The following is an 18,763-nucleotide window of genomic DNA, read 5'->3' as shown; positions in this document are numbered from 1 at the left end:
GCTTTTCAAGTTTTATCGCAGAGTCTGGCTTCTGCCACCAACTCCATCTTCTTGGTCTCTGGTTCATTCTTCCATCACATGGTCCCATTTCTCCTGGAAGTTTGCTCCCTCTCTGCCCCATAGCTATGTTTTGGGGATTGAATCATGCTCCCAACAAAAGGCAAGTTCAGGTTCCAATCCCTGGTCCTATGGCTGGGGACCCATTGTAAATAGGATCGCTTGAAAATGTTACTTCAGTTAAGGTGTGGCCCAACTGAATCAGGTTGGGCTTTAATTGGGATCCCTGGGGTCTTTTATAAGCAGAATGAATTTCAGACAGAGAGGGAGTGAGTCATGGGGAGAAGCCCGAAGTCAACGGAACCCTGGGGAGAAAGGAGAAAACATTGCCGTGTGCATTGCCATGTAACAGAAAAGCCGAGGACCGAGGAGCACAGGCAGCCAGTCCCAGAACACCACAGTCTTTGGGGAGAAAGCATCACCTTGCTGACTCCTTGAATTTGGACTTCCAGCCTCAAAAACATGAGCCAATAAATTCCTGTTGTTTAAGCCATTCCATTGAATGGCATTTGTTTTAGCTGCTGGAAAACTAAAACACCATGCTACTGTGACTGCTTTCTTTTCAATTTTATTGCCACCAACTTCAATTTCCTCCAATTAGAAAAATGGTTTCTGCAGAAATAATTTTCTCGCCCAAGGATGGCATCTGCTTCCTTTTTCCTGCATCTTTTCCACAGATTTTCTATAATTGCTGACCACCTAGACCTCTTGTCTCAGTCTCTACCAGCCTCAGCTATGAGAACACTTAGCTATGACTTGATCCTTAGAAAAACAAAATCCCCCTTTCTATTTGAATTGCTGTTCAAAAATTGCCAGAGTTGTATGGGATTATCCTGGAAGATATGGTATTAGGGACAATAACTTGGCAATTGGATCTTGATTTTTCATAATTCCACCTTTTCTAACAGTGTTACTTTAAAAAAAGTTTTCTCTTTGCAATGCCAAGAGAAGTACTAATAGCTAAATAATTTCATCTATTTTTATTACTTTGGCTATATCCATCTCAGCTTCAACCTTGCTCTGGCTTCTAGCTCTGAGCCAGAGTGAGGACAGTTCTTCAGGTTCTTGACACAGTTTCATACTCAAGGAGATGCAAGTTTTACAGTACACTAAGCTCCATAACCCCATCTCTCATTTATTCAAGGCACGAGCCTGAGTTTTGAGTATTTTCTGGGTAAAGCTCTGTGCTAGACATGGAGGAGATGTAAATGCTCTCCCTGTTTAACCAGCACCTTGGCTACTGTGTGACAGTGCTTTATATGCATTCTCTCTAGCTTCACCATGAGAAGTGCTTTATATGCATTCTCTCTAGCTTCACAAGCCCTTGCTGGGTCAGGTATTATTCTTATTATTATACCTTTGACATTATTATTGTTTGGTATTGGCACTGAGAGTCAGAAAAGTTTAGTGATATGTCCAAGGTCACCCAGCATGTGAGTGGTGGAGCCAGGATTGAGCCCCAGGACTGACTAACTGCAGAGCCCAGTGCTGAGCCCTGACACTGAGCCACCTCTCAATGTCACAGAGGGGAATAAAGCAATCCCCACACTCAAGCAGCTAATGGGCTCTGTGGAGCAGACTGGCATATACCAAAGTAACATGCCTATGAGGTTTAACACAGAGGTGCTTTAAAACAGATAGAAGCTTTACAGGAGACCCAAGGAGGACTTCCCCCGGGAGGTCAGGAAAGCATTCCCCAAAAAGAGGGCAGCAAGCTGTGTCCTGAAGGCTGGGACATTTTAAAGAAGCCGGGCTAGAGGGAAGGACATTCTGAAGAGCAATAGTATGTGTAAAGACATGCAGGTACATGACAAGTTTGAGGAAAAGTGCATATGGTGACTCAATATGACTGGATGTGAAAGGCTGAATGGGGAGGTGGGAACCAGATGAAGAGGCAATCAGGAGAGCATCAGGGAAGACTGAGATGTGAGGGAAGGGGAGTGGGAGGGATAGATTTCTACACCAGGAAGACATGGTCAGGGCTGACAGCCACTTCGTTATTGCCTGGAGGAGGCAGAGACAAAGGGCCAGAAAAGGTGACTCCAGCCTCTTTAAGGTCAAGGTTATGGATGCAGACGTCTACATAAAATTGAGCGATGGTTCATCAGATCCTTAAGTATTTAAGGGCAAACAGGATGAAAATTCGCCTTGCAAACATTTATAAATGCAGAGTATGGATGCTGGCATCCCAACTCACTTTTCAAATGAGGAAACTGACTAAATGAGGTTAAGTGATTTGCCCAAAACTGTTCCTTAATTTATTCATCCTGTATGCAGCATCTCTGTACACGGGGCTCTGTGGCAGGGGCTGTGACAGGAATGAAGAGCCCCGGACTGTGTCTTGAAGTAATTGACAGGCTAGAAGGGGATATAAGGCATGTAAGCTAATAACAAGACTATAAGTTAGAAGGTTGCAAATGCAATACAGCACACCCATGAGGTCCAGGGAGTACTGGGAGTTTTGAGATGGGAGGAATCCCACCCCATGTCCCTTCTTGGGTTAGGGAAGGACCAGGGACTGGCTCACAAAGAGGCACGTGAGTGGGGCCTTGAAGAGTGAACAGGATGTGAACACGTGGACATGGCAGAGAAGGGTTTCCCAGGAGCAGGGATGTTAGGAAGAGAGGCAGTAAGTCAGGGGCATGGGTGAGTGAAGGCAAACAAGGATAGAGGAGCAGAAAGGTAAGCTGATGAGATGGCATGCAAAGCCTTGACTTCCAGACAGAATAGACCAGGGCTTAATCAGTAGATTGTGAATCCCAGTCCTGTAAGGCAGGGCTGGGTTCTGTCTTAATCACACTAAAGCTCCTGAACCTTGTATGGTGCTCAGTACATGTATGTTGAATGAACGAAAGAATCTGGACTAATTAATCCTTATCAGCATCTAGCTTTCTTTATTCTCCCAAGCCTGTTGCAATTTAGTGATAGAGAGAGCAACTTTTTTCACAACTCTGCCACAATTAATCTGAACATGAAAATTGGGGTAAAACCAGGCAAAGATTGCAAGGGGAAAGGAAAAATATGAAAGTAAGGCATACTAGATTTGGTAGGACAGTCTCAAGAGAGAAAGGTTAATTGAGAGAAAAATAGTTTTTATACTTGGTAATTTATATCTTATATTTGTAATGTGATGTTTGCTTTTAAATGCTATCTGAACTCTATTTTGCCAATAAATTTCTTCTTCTTCTTCTTCTTCTCCTCCTCCTCCTCCTCCCCCTCCTCCTCCCCCCCTCCCCCTCCTCCTCCCCCTCCTCCTCCTCCTTCTTCTTTCTTCTTCTTTCTTCTTCTGTATGTGCTGGAACATAAACACATTCTCCTTTAGGAATTTTAAAGTGATTTATAGAAATACATTTGTTCCTATTGGTTGATAACATTCTTTAAAGATGTTTATATTGAAAATAAATAATTTATGTCATAAAATAAGCCCTAAAGCAGTAACAGAAATTCTCCCAGCTCTCATGTCAAGACTTGTTGCCTGAATGCCACATGTTAATCTGCAGCTAAAGACAGGAAAATACGAAGAGTCATAAACATGTTTGAGCTCATCTTTTCTTTGCTTTATTATATTTTTTTATTTTTCAGATATTTTTACTCAGAAGTTCACATGCACAGAAAAAGAACAAAGCACAATCAAATGTAGAAGATTCGTTGGCAGTATTTAGTGCTATCCTTCAATGAGAAATATTGTAGATTTATGAAAAAACTATTTTTCCCAAAGCATGTTCCCTAATGCAGAAATTACTGATAGAAAAATTCACTCTGAATGTACTGTTATCTAAATTAATATTACTACAAATACCATGCTACAGTTGCATTAATATTAGCAATGTATGAAATGCCATTCTATGTATTACTATATCTCGATGCTATTTTAGTGTAACCCTTTGTACAATTGCTTTCTCTAATCTACACTTTGTTGTTATGCCCCAGCATGGGGACATTATAAAAACCAGGTGTATTCATCTCTCTTTTTTTCTTCCATCTTCCTTTCTTTACCTACTTTTACACTATCTTATTGAATGCATTTGTGTCAGCCAACCATATTATTTTTGGAATGAGATAGAAGAGAAATAAACAGATAAATACACTAATGTCTTTTTCTTTATATATTTAACTCAGAAGCATTAGCAAAAAGATCTAATGAAGTGACAAAGAATTAAAACACCATTGCAATATTTATTAGTTTCGTATATACCATTCTCACAATTATACTTATGTTTTTAGAATTGTAAATGCTTATTCAAATATACATTACAGACCAAGAAAATAATTTCTTTTTCTCCCTTTGCAAGTCAACTTTTGTCCTATTATTCAGTAATCTTCCATCTCAGGGAGAGGGTATGTAATAATTTTTTGAATTAAACAAGATATATGTTATTTTCTGATTCAAAATAATGACATATATATATAATATATATTTTAAATGATATTAATATTTTTGCATATTTCACAGTAAATGTTATATATTATATAAATATATTTATATTTTGTATTATGTATTCTATATACCATGTATTCATATATATACTTTATATATATTTTACATATATAAGTTATACAACAATGAGCTTGAGTTTTGTCACCAAAAGAATACTCCTTTTTAACTACTGTGTCCATAGTGACATTTCAAAAGGTTAGCATACAAAGTCCTGAGTGACCTAATAGTACAGCTTTCTTTGCTTTGCATTTCCTCAGCAAAATGTCACCTGTGATAAAGGGTGAATTGCATATGATTTTTACTTAAATAGTTGTTGTTGAAAAATGTAAAAAGTTAAAAAAAGTATATATAAAATTTATTTTTTGAATGTTTCTCACAAAGCAAGGGATATTCCAGTTGCTGTATTTTTAACTCAAAATACCTTCCCTTATCAACTATTGCTGGTTTCAGTTTTCAATTACGAAAATTTCCCAGAGTAATTTATGTAAATATACCCAGAATAAAAGATTTTAGAGCTAGAAGTCATCTTAGGGATCTGGTCTGGCTGCTTAATTTTACAGATATGAAAATCAGGCGCAGAGACATAAAGGATCATAATTAAAGGCATACAGATTCTTTAAAAAATTCTTAACCACAAATTCTTAGAAAAAGAAAACACCAGAAGTCTTCAAAGCCTGAAAGAGAACTTTTAAAAAAGAACACGTAGCCGATTTTATATTATAAAAGCCATGTATAATCTTATCTAAAAGATTAATTTATTCCCTGCTAAAATATTTGCTTGCTCTCCTGTAAAGATAGCTATAATATTTCATCAGGGTCAATTATAAAGAGTTGTTAGGGTATTGTGATTTGTGATGCCACGTGGTAAATAACAAGCAATTCATAGGGAATTGCTAATTTTAATCAAGTCAGAAGAGAAAGTTTGCAGCCTAGGGCGAGCTGCTTCCCTGTGCTTTGGTCTACCTCAGAGAGTAGACATGATCCTGACTGGCAGAAGGGGATGCTAATGAGGCTTCAATCTCGCCCATAAATTTTTTTGACATTTGCTCTCAGACTAGAATACATAAAAAGGGTATTATTAATATTTAGCTTTCCAGAGTGGCATCTTTATGCCTCGCATCTTGAAATACACGTCGAAAGAGGCAAGATCCTCCTGCAGTTTGCACGGAGCCTGGGTTTGTTGGTATCTTTAGACCAGGCAACTACAGACAAGGCAGTGAAGCTTCAGTTTTCTCACTCGCAGGGGATTTCAGTTGGTTGCTGGGCGTGCTGCCTCTTTGGCTTTGCTAAGCACAGTCTTGGTATTATTCACATATGGAGAGTCATTTGGCACGAACAGTGTTCATTATTAAAAATAATGGGGGGACAACTATTATGATGATTTCACTTAGATAAAATAATTAGAATATGTAAATTCAGAGAGTCAGAAATTAGAATGTAGGTTACAGGGCGGACAGGGTTAGGAGTACGGGAATGGGAGTTAATGTTTAATTGGTACAGAGTTTGGGGTGACGGAGATGTTTTGGTAATGGGCAATGGTGATGTAGCACAACATTGTGAATGTAATTAACACCACTGAATTGCATATTTGAAAGTGGTTAAAATAGGAAGTTTTAGGTTGTGCGTATGTTACCAAAATAAAAATGAAAAAAATCCATAGAACCATCCAACACAAAGAGTGAACCCTAATGTAAGCTATGGACTATAGTAATATAATTATAATAATATTGTTTCATCAGTTGTAACAAAAATACCACCCTAATGCAAAATGTTAACAATAGGGAAAACTGTGTGTATGTGTGAGAGTGTACATGGGAATTCTGTATTTCTGCATGATTAATCTGTAAACCTATAAGTGCTCTAACAACAAAAAAATTAATAATTGAGGGAATGGTATAATATGATAAATAAAACTACAATGCCCCTATGTTGATCAATATATTCAACCTGTACACTAATCAACTTTTCTCCCCCTTAATCAAAATGTTACTGATTAGAATTCCTGCATTATCAACCAGAGGCAGCATCACCTGTAAGACGCGAAATTGGTTCTTGGGAGGGAGGGGGGTGTGTGAAAAACATCTTAGCTATAAAAATGTTTTCAATTCTTAGCCTAAATTCTTGAGAACAGAAACAAGACACCAAAAAGTTTTCCAAAGCTGAAAGAGACATTTTTAAAAGAAACACAGGAGCTAAATTTACATTAAAAAACCATCTATTATCTTACATAAAAGATTAGTTTATTCCCCTCTAAAATATTTGTTTGCCTTCCTGTAACTATGGCCATAGAATTTCACCAGAGTGCCTAAAGCACAGGTATACATAAACAGAATATCTATGATATTAAAATTTCATGGGGAGGGGGGCAATCAGGAAAAAATAGCAATCTAAAAAAGCCCCTGGAGTGGGGAAGCAGATAATGAAAACATGATTGAGAAACACTTCTTTACTTGACCAGTCCCTGCTCCATATTCCAACTGAGCAGACAAATGTCTAAAAGTGAGCTGGAAAATCAGATGCAGAATAATAATCTACAACAGGATTTCTCAACATTTTGACATATGGGGCTTTCTAATTTTTTGTTGTGGGGGTCTCTTCTGTGCATAGTAGAATGTTTAGCAGCATCTCTGGTATATAGTTTCTTATGACTGCCATAACAATTTACTACAAACTGCGTGGCTTTAAAAAAGAATAGAAATTTATTGTCTCAAATTCTGGAGGCAGAAGTCCCGAGTCGGCGGTGGCCCCCCCCAAGGCCTGCAGGGGAGGGTGCTTTCTTGCCCCCTCCAGCTTCCAGCAGCCCCAGGTGTCCCTTGGCTTAAGGCAGCACCACTTCCATCCTTGTCTTGTCTTCACATGGCTCTCTTCCCTCTAGGTGTGTCTGTCTGTGTCTGTTTTCAAATCTCCCTCTTCTTATAAGGACACCGGATTTAGGGCCCACCCTAATCCAGTATGACCTCTTCTTAAGTAATTACATCTTCTAGGTGTACATGAATATTTGGGTGGAACCATTTCAAACCAGTACACCTGGCCTCTACCCACTAGATGCCGGGGGCACACCCCACTCAGTTATAACAACCCAGTGTCTGTGTTCAGACATTGTCAAATGTTCCCTGGGGGTTCCCCAGTGGAGGACCACTGAGGCACAGTTAGCTAGAATTAATCATAACTTGGGCAGTGGGTGGGTTTAGAGGCTCAGAAAGGTCGATGCTGCTGCTTATGAACCCAGCTCAAGTGTCTCAATCCTATACAATCTGAGTTTCAGCTTCTTCGTCTGTAAAATAGCAGGATTATTTGAGAACGCAATATGGTGTGCCAGCACAGACTGTGCGCTCGATAAAGCCCCATCCCCTCCTTACCAGTACATTTCGCTGCTGCTAAGATTCGTCTTAGCGTTTTGAGGCTGCAGGAGCTTTCATACTTGAATGATGCAGCCCAACGTGTCTAATATACAATAAGATTTCTCTTTCACCCCCTCAGTTTCTTTCTTGGAATTTTGTTGGTTAATATCTAATCAGTACCTAGAATAAAAGTTTTTCTTTGGTTGCTGGTGGGCTTCTCTGCGTATCATTCCTTCCTTGAGTAAATGAAAACGCAGGGGGATGGCAGGTGGTGGAAGGGGTGAGGACAGTGAAATGAAGAAACTGGGAGTAGAGACTCTGGATCTCAATTAAAATGATCTGCAGTCACAAGAAGAGAGACTATGGCTTTGTTTCGTTTTATTTTTAAGGTAAGCGATGTATTATTTAAACAAAGTGAGCTCATTTACTGCAGCTTCTCTCAGATGTTTAAGTCCTGTCCTTTTTGACTGTGCCTATGAGCCTTTAATAAATTATCTGACAGACAAGGGAGAGCATTTAGAATGGCTTCTTATATAGATATTAAAAAAAAAATGACTTCCTTCTACCTACCTCAAGTAGGTCAGTTGAGGAATGGGTGGTTGAGAAGCATGTGGGGGTCTGGCCTGCACCAGGTCCTGGCTTTTGAAGCAGGGGGCAGTATGGCTTGGTGGTTAAGTGCAAAGTCTAGGCAGCTAAGCTGTTGAGGTTCAAATGCTGGTTCTGTTACTAACTAGGTGAGCCCTTTAGCCTTTATCCCATGGGCTCCTTTTTGAGGACTGAATGAGATAACCCACATAAAATACCTAGACTAGAACCCAGCAGAGAGTAATCCTGTTATCATCTAGGCAATTTAAGGCCACTTACATTCTCTTTGGCAATGTGCTGTAAATTCTTTAACATTTGGTTGAAAACTTTTAATCATTTGGAGCATTGCCCTAGGTGTCCATTGTCCCTGCTGGCCTATGCTGAGCAGGAGCTCTGTGGTTCCCATTAGAACCACATGTGGTCTTTAAAAAAATTTTTTTATTGTGGTAAAAAAATAAAAAAACATAAATTTTGCCGTTTTAACCATTTTTAAGTGTGCCATTCCATGGCCTTAATTACGTTACAAGGTTATGCAACCATTACCACTATCGATTTCCAAATCTTTTTCATCACCCCAAACAGAATCTCTGTACCCATTAAGCAATAATTCCCCATTCCTCCCTTCCCCCAGCCCCTGGTGACCTCTAATATACTTTCTGTCTCCACGAATTTCCTTAATCGAGGTATTTGATATAAAGGGAATCATACAATCTTTGTCATTTGATGTCTGGCTTATTTCACCTAGTGTAGTTTTCAAGACTTATCAATGTTGAGCATGTATCACAACTTCATTCCTTTTTACAGCTGAATAATATTCCCCTTTATGCATATACCCCATTTTATTTATCCATCCATTGATGGATACCTTTTGGCTACTGTGAATAATCCTGTGATGAACATTGGTGTACAAGTATCTGTTGTTTCCCTAGGAGTGGAATTGCTGGGTGATATGGAAATTCAATGTTTAACTTTTTGAGGAACTGTTTTTTATAGAGGCTGCACCATTTTACATTGCCACCAGCAATGAATGAGGGTTCCAATTTCTCCAAATTCTCACCAACACTTACTATTTTCCATATTTAAAAAAAAAATAAAAACTATCCTAGTGAGGGTGGAGTGGTATCTCACTGTGGTTTTGGTTTGCATATCCATGATGACTAACGATGCTGAGCATCTTTTCATGTGCTTATTGTCTATGTATCTATCTCCTTTGGAGAAATGTCTATTCAAGTCTTTTGCCCATTTTAAAAATGGGTTGTTTGTCTTTTTTGCTGGTGAGTTGAAGGAATTCCTTATACATTCTGGATATTAAACCCTTGTCAAATATATGATTTGTAACTATTTTCTCCACTGTGAGAGTTGTCTTTTCACTTTCTTGAAATGTCCGTCGATGCAAACATTTTTAATTTTGATGAATTCCAATTTATCTATTTTTTCTTTTGTTGTTCATGCTTTTGGTGTCATATCTAAGAATATGAGGTCATGAAGAACTACCCTTGTTTTCTTCTGTTAAGGTCACTAATCCATTTTGAGTTAATTTTTGTAGATGGGGTGAGGTAGGGGTCTACCTTCATACTTTTGCATGTGGAAATCCAGTTTTCCCAGCACCATTTGTTGAAGAGACTATTCTTTCCCCATTGAATGGACTTGGTACCCTTGTCAAAAACTATTGGCATAGATTTATTTATGGACTCTTAATTTTATTCCATTGGTCCATATGTCTATCCTTATACCAGTATTGTACCATTTTGATTTTTGTAGCTTTGTAGTACATTTTAAAATCTGGAAGTGTGAATGCTCTGACTTTGTTTTCTTTTTCAAAATTATCTTTACTATTCTGGACCCCTTGCAATTCCATATGAATCTAAGGATTGCTTTTTCCATTTCTGCAAAAAAGCTACTGGAATTTCGACAGAGATTGTGTGAATCTGTAGATCACTTTGGCTAGTACTGACATCTTAACAATATTAAGTCTTCTCATCCATAAACATGAGATGTGTTTCCATTTATTTGGGTGTTTTAAAATTTTCTTTCAGCAATATTTTGTAGTTTTCAGTCTATAGGTGTTTCACTTCCTTGGTTCAATTTATTCCTAGGTATTTTATTCTTTTAGATACTATCGTAAATGGAATTGTTTGCTGAACATTCTTTTTGGGTTGTTCGTTGCTGGTGTATAGAAAAACTGATTTTTGTGCATTGATACTGTATTTTATTACTTTGTACTATATGCTGTCTTTTAAATGTACATCATCCTTGGTTCACAGTATACTTCCTCTAAAAATTTTTCCCCATTATTTATTGTGTTTACAATGTGCCAGACACTGTTCTGGGCACTGGGATATTGTGGTGAATGAGAGTTATGTCCTCTGTAAGGTACTAACACGCCAGTACGAATCTGTCCTTCATGTTGTGGAATTAGATGAAGAGTATATTGGATAGTTCCATCTCCTAATACAGAAAGGTCCATGAGCTGTGATGACAACATCTTGAATTCCTTCCCCTATCCTTCTGCGATACATTTCATCTTTTCAGAGAAAAAAAGAGTAATAATATTCAGCCTAACAAACAGCTAATAGACACTTGTCAAATTACATGGTATTCTCAATAGTTCTTATCTTTTATAAAAAATTAAATTGATAAACTATGTATAATTGTTTACCCTGGGGTATAGCACAGATTGAAAAGTATAAACATGTTCAAGAATACACCTATGAAAAATACATGCTGGCTGATTAAGGGGGAATTTAGATATGCTGAGGGAGGATATACCCAGGTGTGGTAGGCTAAAGAATGCCCCCAAAGATATGCCCATGTCCTAATTCCTGGAACCTGTGAATGTCATCTCATATGGAAAAAGTCTTTGTAGATGTAATTAAGGATTTTGAGATGGAAGATTATCCTGGATTATATGCAGTCTCATGTATCCTCATGGGAGGGAGGCAGAGGGAGATTTTACACATGTAGAGGAGAAAGCAATCTGAAGATAGAGCAGAGAGAGATTTGAAGATGTTGGCCTTGAAGACTGGAGTGATGCTGTCACAAACCAAGGGAACGCTGGAAGTCAACAGAAGCTAGAAGAGGCAAGAGATTAAGCCTCCCCTAGAGCCTCCAGAAGAAATAAAACTCTTGAGGTTTTATTTCCTGTTTTCTTAGACTCTGTCCTGATCTGTCACTTTTTAAGGCCTTGATATAATTTACTCTGACGAGGTTATCTTCATCTGTTCACTGTAACTGACTAGATGATCGGTTACACCAGCCCCTTACAATAAGATTAGAGCTCCCAACTTTCTATCTCATCTCTCGCCCATACTTCTCTACCCAACTCCACACTCATCTCCAGATGCCTGCTAGACATCTCCCATGGAAGTGTAATAGATATTTCCAATTTAACCCAGTTTATCTCCATCATAGCATTTATCCACCATCACCTAGCCTGTCTGCTTGTTCACTCGTTTGTAAACATTTAATTCCATTAGGACAAGCCCAATGTTATATTCTCTGCTGTCACTACTGACTGCACAGCACATGGTGAGTAGCCAATAAATACATGTCGTTATGAACAAATAAACACAGCTGCAACTGTCTTCTTGGAGTTTGTTCTTTTAGGGTGAAGCAAGACGTGTCCTTCCATAAGAGACACTGTCGCTTGACACTGTCCAAATGTTTATCCATTCAACAGATACTTAACGATGAACACTTCCGCCCTCTCCCCACTCTTTTTTTTTAAAGGCTGTGGATTCTTCAAGCAATTTTGAATCCCGCAGAATCCCCACCCTTTGGTGCTGTCACGCTGGACACTGAGCCACGGGGGTTTCCTCTCAGAGGCGCCGCCTGAGGGTTGCCCGGTGCCCCCGCGGGGCGGCCAGCGCGGTCGGATCGGCGCGAGTCCGTCCGGCCGCAGCACGTGCGATCCCTGCCGGGCCCCGGGGTCGGTACTCCCGGACGACGGCGCGCGCAGAGCGGCGGCTAGGGGGCGGCCTTGTGGACGGCGCGCTGGGGGTCGGCGACCCGCGAGGGCTGCGGAGGCCAGGAGGCCCAGGGTCGCGGCCGGCACCGCCCGACGTCATTTCCGACCGGAGCCAAGATGGCGGCGGCGCGGCCGCGGGCGCCGGGGCGGGCGGAGCGGCGGCGGCGGCGCGGACGGCGGCTCTCGGCGCTCTGAGAAGCGGGGCGCGGCGGGCGCAGGTAAGAAACGGTCGGGCGAGCGGCCTCCTGGGCGCCGGGACGCTCGTCCCTCCCCGCGCTACCGGAGCCCCGCGGCCGCCCGAGGAGCCAGGCGGTGGGGTCTACACTCCGAGGGAGCCGGGCGCCACGGGGGTCCGGGCCGGCGGGCGAGACCCTGTCCGCGGTCTCCGGACGTCCTGGGCGCGGCGGCCGGCGGGAGCCCCGGGAACAATGCGCGCTCCGGGGAGTGGGCAACGGGCGGCTCGGGCGGCCAAGCGGGTGGGTGGTGGCCCCGCGGGTAGGCGCGGCCCGGACTACCTCCCGGCCCGCTTCCGAACACCCTGGCCCGGCCTCGGGGCCCCGCGGCGAGGAAGTTGCGGTGCTCGCTTTTGGAGCCGTTGTGCATCGCGCGGCCAGCGATGGGGACGCAGCGGGCTGCGGTGAGACGATGCTCTGGTGCGTGCGGCTCAGCGTCCACCTCGGACACGGCCGACCCCGTGGGCTGGAGACTCACGTGGGGCTCCCGGGGCCGTTTGAGTTTTCCAGTCGTTTCGTTTTTCTCTTTTGTGTCCACAACCGAACGTGTCTTTCACATTTGCCTTCTTGATTTGGTTTGTGTCTTGCGTCTTTGTGTTCCCTAAGTAATTTTGTGTGGTTTAAACCTGGAACTTCTCTCCCTCAGCAGAGTTCTCATAACCCCATTCTTTCAAAAACAAAAAAAAAAAGAAACAAGAAAAACCAAAAATAGACCTGCATTTATATATGATTAATTTCGTTACCAAAGATGCCCATGAACCAATTTTTGATGGTGGCAAGTACGACATGAAGTAAACCTAACAGGTCATTTTTATTCCTAAAATCTCCTAGTTCCTCCTCCCCACGAGTGAACCGCCGAGCCAGGGGCTTGCTGCGCCTGCGACCCACCGCGACCCGGGCCCATCGCTGTAATTCCCCCTCGGGGATGGGATTCGTGCTGGTCCTTCATTTTCCATTCAGGGTTGCACTGAGATCTTGGGTTTAGTTGAAAAGTGGACCGCCTTTTGCCGACTCTCTGGAGGTCCCTGGATGCTTCTAAGCAGACAGTAAAATCATGGTACCTGGAACGACTAAAATATTTCTTAGTTTTTGTTTACTACAGGTTTCTTGTTAAAAGCGACAGCAGCGTTGAACAACAAACGAACCCTTTCAAAGATTCTCTTACCTACAGTAGCACAGACTTCATTTCGCCGGTGTGATCACTTGTGTTCAAGAATTGGAAAAATGTAGGCTCTAAAAAATATATTTTATGAAATTTGTTGAAAAAATATTGAGGAAAAACTGAGAAAGATAATCATATTTTCTTTTTTAGTAGAGTTTTGCGTTTAAGAATTGGCATGCAGCTGCCTCATTTTCTAGAAGCTTCCTTAAAAACACTTGGCCAAATTCTTTTACATATAGAAATTCATTTTAGCCTTGAAAGGACCTTTAACGATCATCCTATTAACCCCCCTGATTTCAAGCTGCGGAAGCAAAAATTGAAATTCTTGGTGGACTAAAACTCCTTCACATCTTTTGTCATTTCGGGGCTCTTTTATTCTTATCACCCAACACATTGTGTTCGGTTTGATTTAAATAAGTTAATACATTTATTTAAAGTGCTTAGAAGAATGCCTGGCATAATAAGCATGCTCACTTTTCCTATTGTTAATTCTGAAGGTGTCTTTGATCAAAAAATTGGTATTTTCAGGAACATTTGTTTTTTCTCATCTTGTGGACAGTTGCCTGGGACAGTACGGTTTGCATTTGTAATATATTAGTTTTGTGCAAAGAATATTTAAAAGATTCTCACCATAGACCATTTGGAAATAGAGAAAGGCAGAAAGCAAGAATAGAAATCGGTCATAATCTTTCCACTTTTGAGATAAGCCCTGTTAAAATACTGGCCGACCCCCTTTTCCTTCCCTTCTCTCGCGGTGTGCATGTGTGTGTATAATCAGTGTGCCTCTCATCTTTACTTACATTTCCTTAAAGAATTTAGACATTTTTATGTATTTACATTTTATACAGAATCAGTATCACCTTATGGACATCATAAGGTGTCTTTGCTCACTATATTGTCAACATTTAGGCATGTTACTAAATATTCTTTAATATGATTTTTAATGACTGTATAGTATATGGATGGGCTATAACTTATTTATCAAGTCCGTATTAATTAGTAAGGTTTCTATAGCCTATGATTTTCTCTTCATTAGGATTTAGCATTTTTTCCTATCATGAATTTTAAAGTTCTTTAATTCTTTAAGATATGTGAAAATGTAAATTTTGTTTCTCAGCCTCTAAGTAATGCATTTTTCCTACTGCTGAAGTTATGAGAAGTAACACTGCATTTCAGCTTCCTTTTGCTCTCTTCTCCGTCAGCAGGGTCTGTGCAGTTACATATGTATAGTTGCACATACATCCTTTTGATCATTATTTTATATTGGATGCTTTATTTATTCCTGAGACTGTTTCTTTAAGCTTCCGATCTCTTTTCAAGTTCTGGATCTGATTTACAAACCTTTTAAGTCATGTTAAAGCATAGGCTTTCCAGGATGGAAAGCACCTTAGCTTATTTACTATTTTTATGTTTTCTGACTTGTTTTTCATGCTATTTTCATTACCCACGCAGAAAAAATGACAAAAAAACCTATGGGCTGCAACTAGAAAAATACATGCTAGGGAGAGAAAGGTGAGTGGGTGGACAGTTGGGGGAACGTGGCAAACTTGCTGGGCTGCAACTCGTAGATTCGGGGAGTTTCCAGATGATAGGGACGTTACCTGGCAGTCATTCCTACTGACATGTGCCCATTGCTTTATGGTCAGTGTGGTCCTCATCAGCCACAGCGTCCCCCTTCAAGGCATTTGGTTAGGGGTCTGGGGCAGTGTTCTAGCTCTCTCCTTTTGAAGTTAGTGGGACTTGATGGTTGGAGCTGTCAAAGTCATCTTCATATAGTGTACGAAAGCTGTTGACCCCATTACCGAGCGCAATCTTTTGGTCCCATGAACGTGTTTCTCCACTTTGGCACTGTTGGCGTTTTGGGCTGGGTTGTTCTTTGTTGTGGGGGTTGGAGGGCAGCCCTGTGCATTGTAGGAGGTTTAGCAGTATCCTTGGCCTTTCCGCACTAGTTAAAAAGTCTCCAGACATTGCCAAATGTCCCCTGGTAGGCAAAATTGTCTTTGTTGAAACTGCTGGATTTAAAGGAAGGCTTGTCCGACTGGATCAGACTTGAATCATTGAAGCAGTTCATGGAATCTCTTTAGCCAAAGAACTATAAGAGTAGACTCGATGGCTTATGTGAGGCCCACCTTGAAGTCAGAGAATGAATTTACTGGCCTCTCGAAGTTCCTTCCTGCTTTTGATTTTATGACTTGATAGAATGGTCAGTTTCAGCAGTTTTGCTTTAGTGTCCCTTTTGTGGCAATAGATAAATCAGTGTGAAGTGTCCTGTAGATTATGAAGGAGTTTTCATGTCAGGGGATCATAATTCCCAATATTAAGATTAAATTATTACTAAATTTAAATAAATGTGCATAGAGTCGATGCATGATGAATGATTTAAGCTTGTGGCTCATTATACTGAATAACATAAAAACAAATGTCTTTTCTTCTAGAAAATGTGACTTAATGAAGCAACCTCTTGAAGATTGATGGTAGAAGCCAAACTATAGTTTTTCTAAAATCTCCTTTTTTTTTTTAAACAATCAGTTCTGGGTTATACACAGAAAATACATGATTCGCTCTGAGGAAATAAGGTTTACTTTTGAAGTGCTTACCTAACTTGAACTTATTGCATTATAATTTAAAGATAGCTTATTGATCTTAATGGAAAACATGCATCATTAATGCAGCTTCCCCTGGGGGAAAAAGTATAAGTTGTCAAATCTTTATTTATAATCACTAAGTATAAATTGATTTTTTTTGTGTGGTATAAGTAATCTTTGTCAGAACTTGCTGATAAATAAAACATAAAGAGATGTGTTGTTGGAGCCATTTTTGGTAATGGGATGGTTTTCGGAGTTACAGAATATCTGCCTAGTTTCACTGGAATGGATGCATGTGTTGTTTAAATATTCTTTTTTAAGGAGAGTGCCTTTCCTGCCCCACCTTACATCTCCTTGAAGCCTGAATTAGAGTTATTGTGTGGCTTAAATCAGGTTCATTTAGAGTGAAATCTGTTTGTAAGGTTTTTCTCAGTATTGTATAGTATTTATTTTTAGGGTTTTGGTTCATGTCTTACCTATTCTATGTTTTCATTTATTAGTCCTTTGGAACATGCAATAAAGGCAGTTTTACTGAATACTTACATATTTTCCAGCCATTTTGGTGAAAGGAGTATTTCGTAGTTCTTGCAATAAATCATATGATAGGTTTTGCTTTGAAAGAGCTAAATTACTTCTTGGCACAGCTTGCATGAAATATGTAAAGCTAAGTGCAACTGTTAGTTTGATTACAGTAGGTAGCCTGTCTGGAAATTGGTAAAACCCACACATTTTATATGTACTTGCATGTAGTTCCACTAAGACTATGTTTAGCTATGGTGGGAAAATTCGTTGGCATTTTCAGATGATTTAAATGATACCATCCAATTTGAAAAGAACATGAGATTCACCGAAACTCTTATTACCTCAATATGAATCCTATGTGTCATCCAAGACCTTATTAATATAATATAAATTAAGCATAATTTGAAGTATCAATAAAAAAATTGACATTCTAATTGTTTCTCACTCTGTGATGCTTATTTTAGGGACTTTGCCATAATTCAGAAAGACCTAGTTTTAAGTACATCTGAAAATAGTAGTTTTAAAAAGGAGGTCTCTTAGCATAAGTATAGATTAATTGAGGAGATCAGTTCACCTGTGTCGGAAGGTAAATGTTGTATCAGGGCATCTCTCTGATAATTTAACTGAGCCCTACCTCCATGCATAGAATGACTGTGGCACGGATCAGACTTGAGACCTGGATCAGTTACTCCTTCTCGCTTCCTTGTATTTGTAAAGCAGGTACAAGGATTGCTTTTCTCTTTTACTGGGGTGTTTTGAAATGAGAAGATAAAGAATATGCAAGCAATTTGAGATACTTTAGGGTTTTTAAAAACATTGATAACGTTTTTCTTAGGTATTTCTTGCACTAGATCTCAAGAGAGAACGCAGCACAGTTGTTGAGAGAAGCCCTTCCAAGTTATCTTAAGCTTTTTGACCCCCCTGCTCCTGAAGCAAGGTGTGTTGGGGCGTGGGCACTGATTTCTTTTCTTGTCCCTTCCACGTCTTTGACAAAACCAAATCCTTCATCTTCTATTCTTCTCTCTGGATATTTTTTCCCCTGGCAATTTCCTCATCTACTGAAGCTTCTAAAGCTCCATCCCAACCTTGATGGCCTGGCTGTGCTGGGTCCTTTTTTCCCACTTGGTTCCTGGAGCTTTCCTTGTGAATGTCTGGTTTCTTCTCAGTCAGACCCTAAATTGGAGCTCACCACTTTCCCCTTCAGTACCATTCTTCCTCCTGATGACTTAGTCTTTGAAGTATGTTCATGTTCCTGTTGTCACAAAGTTTGACTCATCTTTGCCATCTCGTTTTACCTTCTTATTCAGTTAGTTTACATATTCTGTCCATTCTTCCTCTGCAGTGTCCTTCAGATTTTTTGTTCCTGTTCAACTATTATCTTAGCCATTCTCATCTCAGATTCTTAACTGGCTCGTCTGGCACAGGTCTTTCCTGTTGCCCTCTCCCTGCCTACTTCTCCCTCTTTCCTAGCAATTAAATCTTCCTAAAATATTCAGCATCCTTTTGTTTCTGGCCCCTCCTCAGTCACACACCACTGTGGCTGTTCATTACTTGGTCAGGGGTGAAGACTGGTGGGCAGCAGTGAAGCCAGGCTCTTTCTCCAGCCCCTGCCTGCAGGTGTTGAGGTCTCTGCTTTGAAGTGATTCCTCTTTCCTCTCTCTCTCTAAAGACCTTTGGGGTTCCTGGAGTAGGGAACTCTCCCCACAGGGTCAAGTTTAAATTTAACCTGGAACTAAAGACCCCAATATAACTGGCCCCATCTATTATATTACTGCTCTGCACAGACCTTTCCTTGAGTCATACGGCATGCTCACAGCAGCCAGGCAGCCAGAGACAGTAAGTAGTTCACCCCTTTTATCAGAAACCTTTAGGC

At 40.5% G+C, this 18,763-nt stretch overlaps 1 protein-coding gene across 3 annotated transcripts in view; it reads left to right on the top strand.

The window, feature by feature from the left end:
- The first annotated feature begins 12,560 nt into the window (after nt 1–12,560).
- Nucleotides 12,561–18,763, top strand: part of LOC119527929 (PR domain zinc finger protein 2-like) — a 97,869-nt gene continuing 91,666 nt past the window's right edge. For all 3 annotated transcript variants that reach the window (XM_037828487.1, XM_037828485.1, XM_037828486.1), the window contains exon 1: nt 12,561–12,606. The gene's annotated coding sequence lies outside the window, so the exon portion shown is untranslated. The remainder of the gene's footprint in view (nt 12,607–18,763) is intronic.

This window comes from Choloepus didactylus, chromosome 2 (assembly GCF_015220235.1).
Source record: "Choloepus didactylus isolate mChoDid1 chromosome 2, mChoDid1.pri, whole genome shotgun sequence".
Lineage (NCBI taxonomy): Eukaryota > Metazoa > Chordata > Mammalia > Pilosa > Megalonychidae > Choloepus > Choloepus didactylus.
Note: the sequence above shows the minus strand (reverse complement) of the source record. Positions and strands in the feature narration are given on the sequence as shown.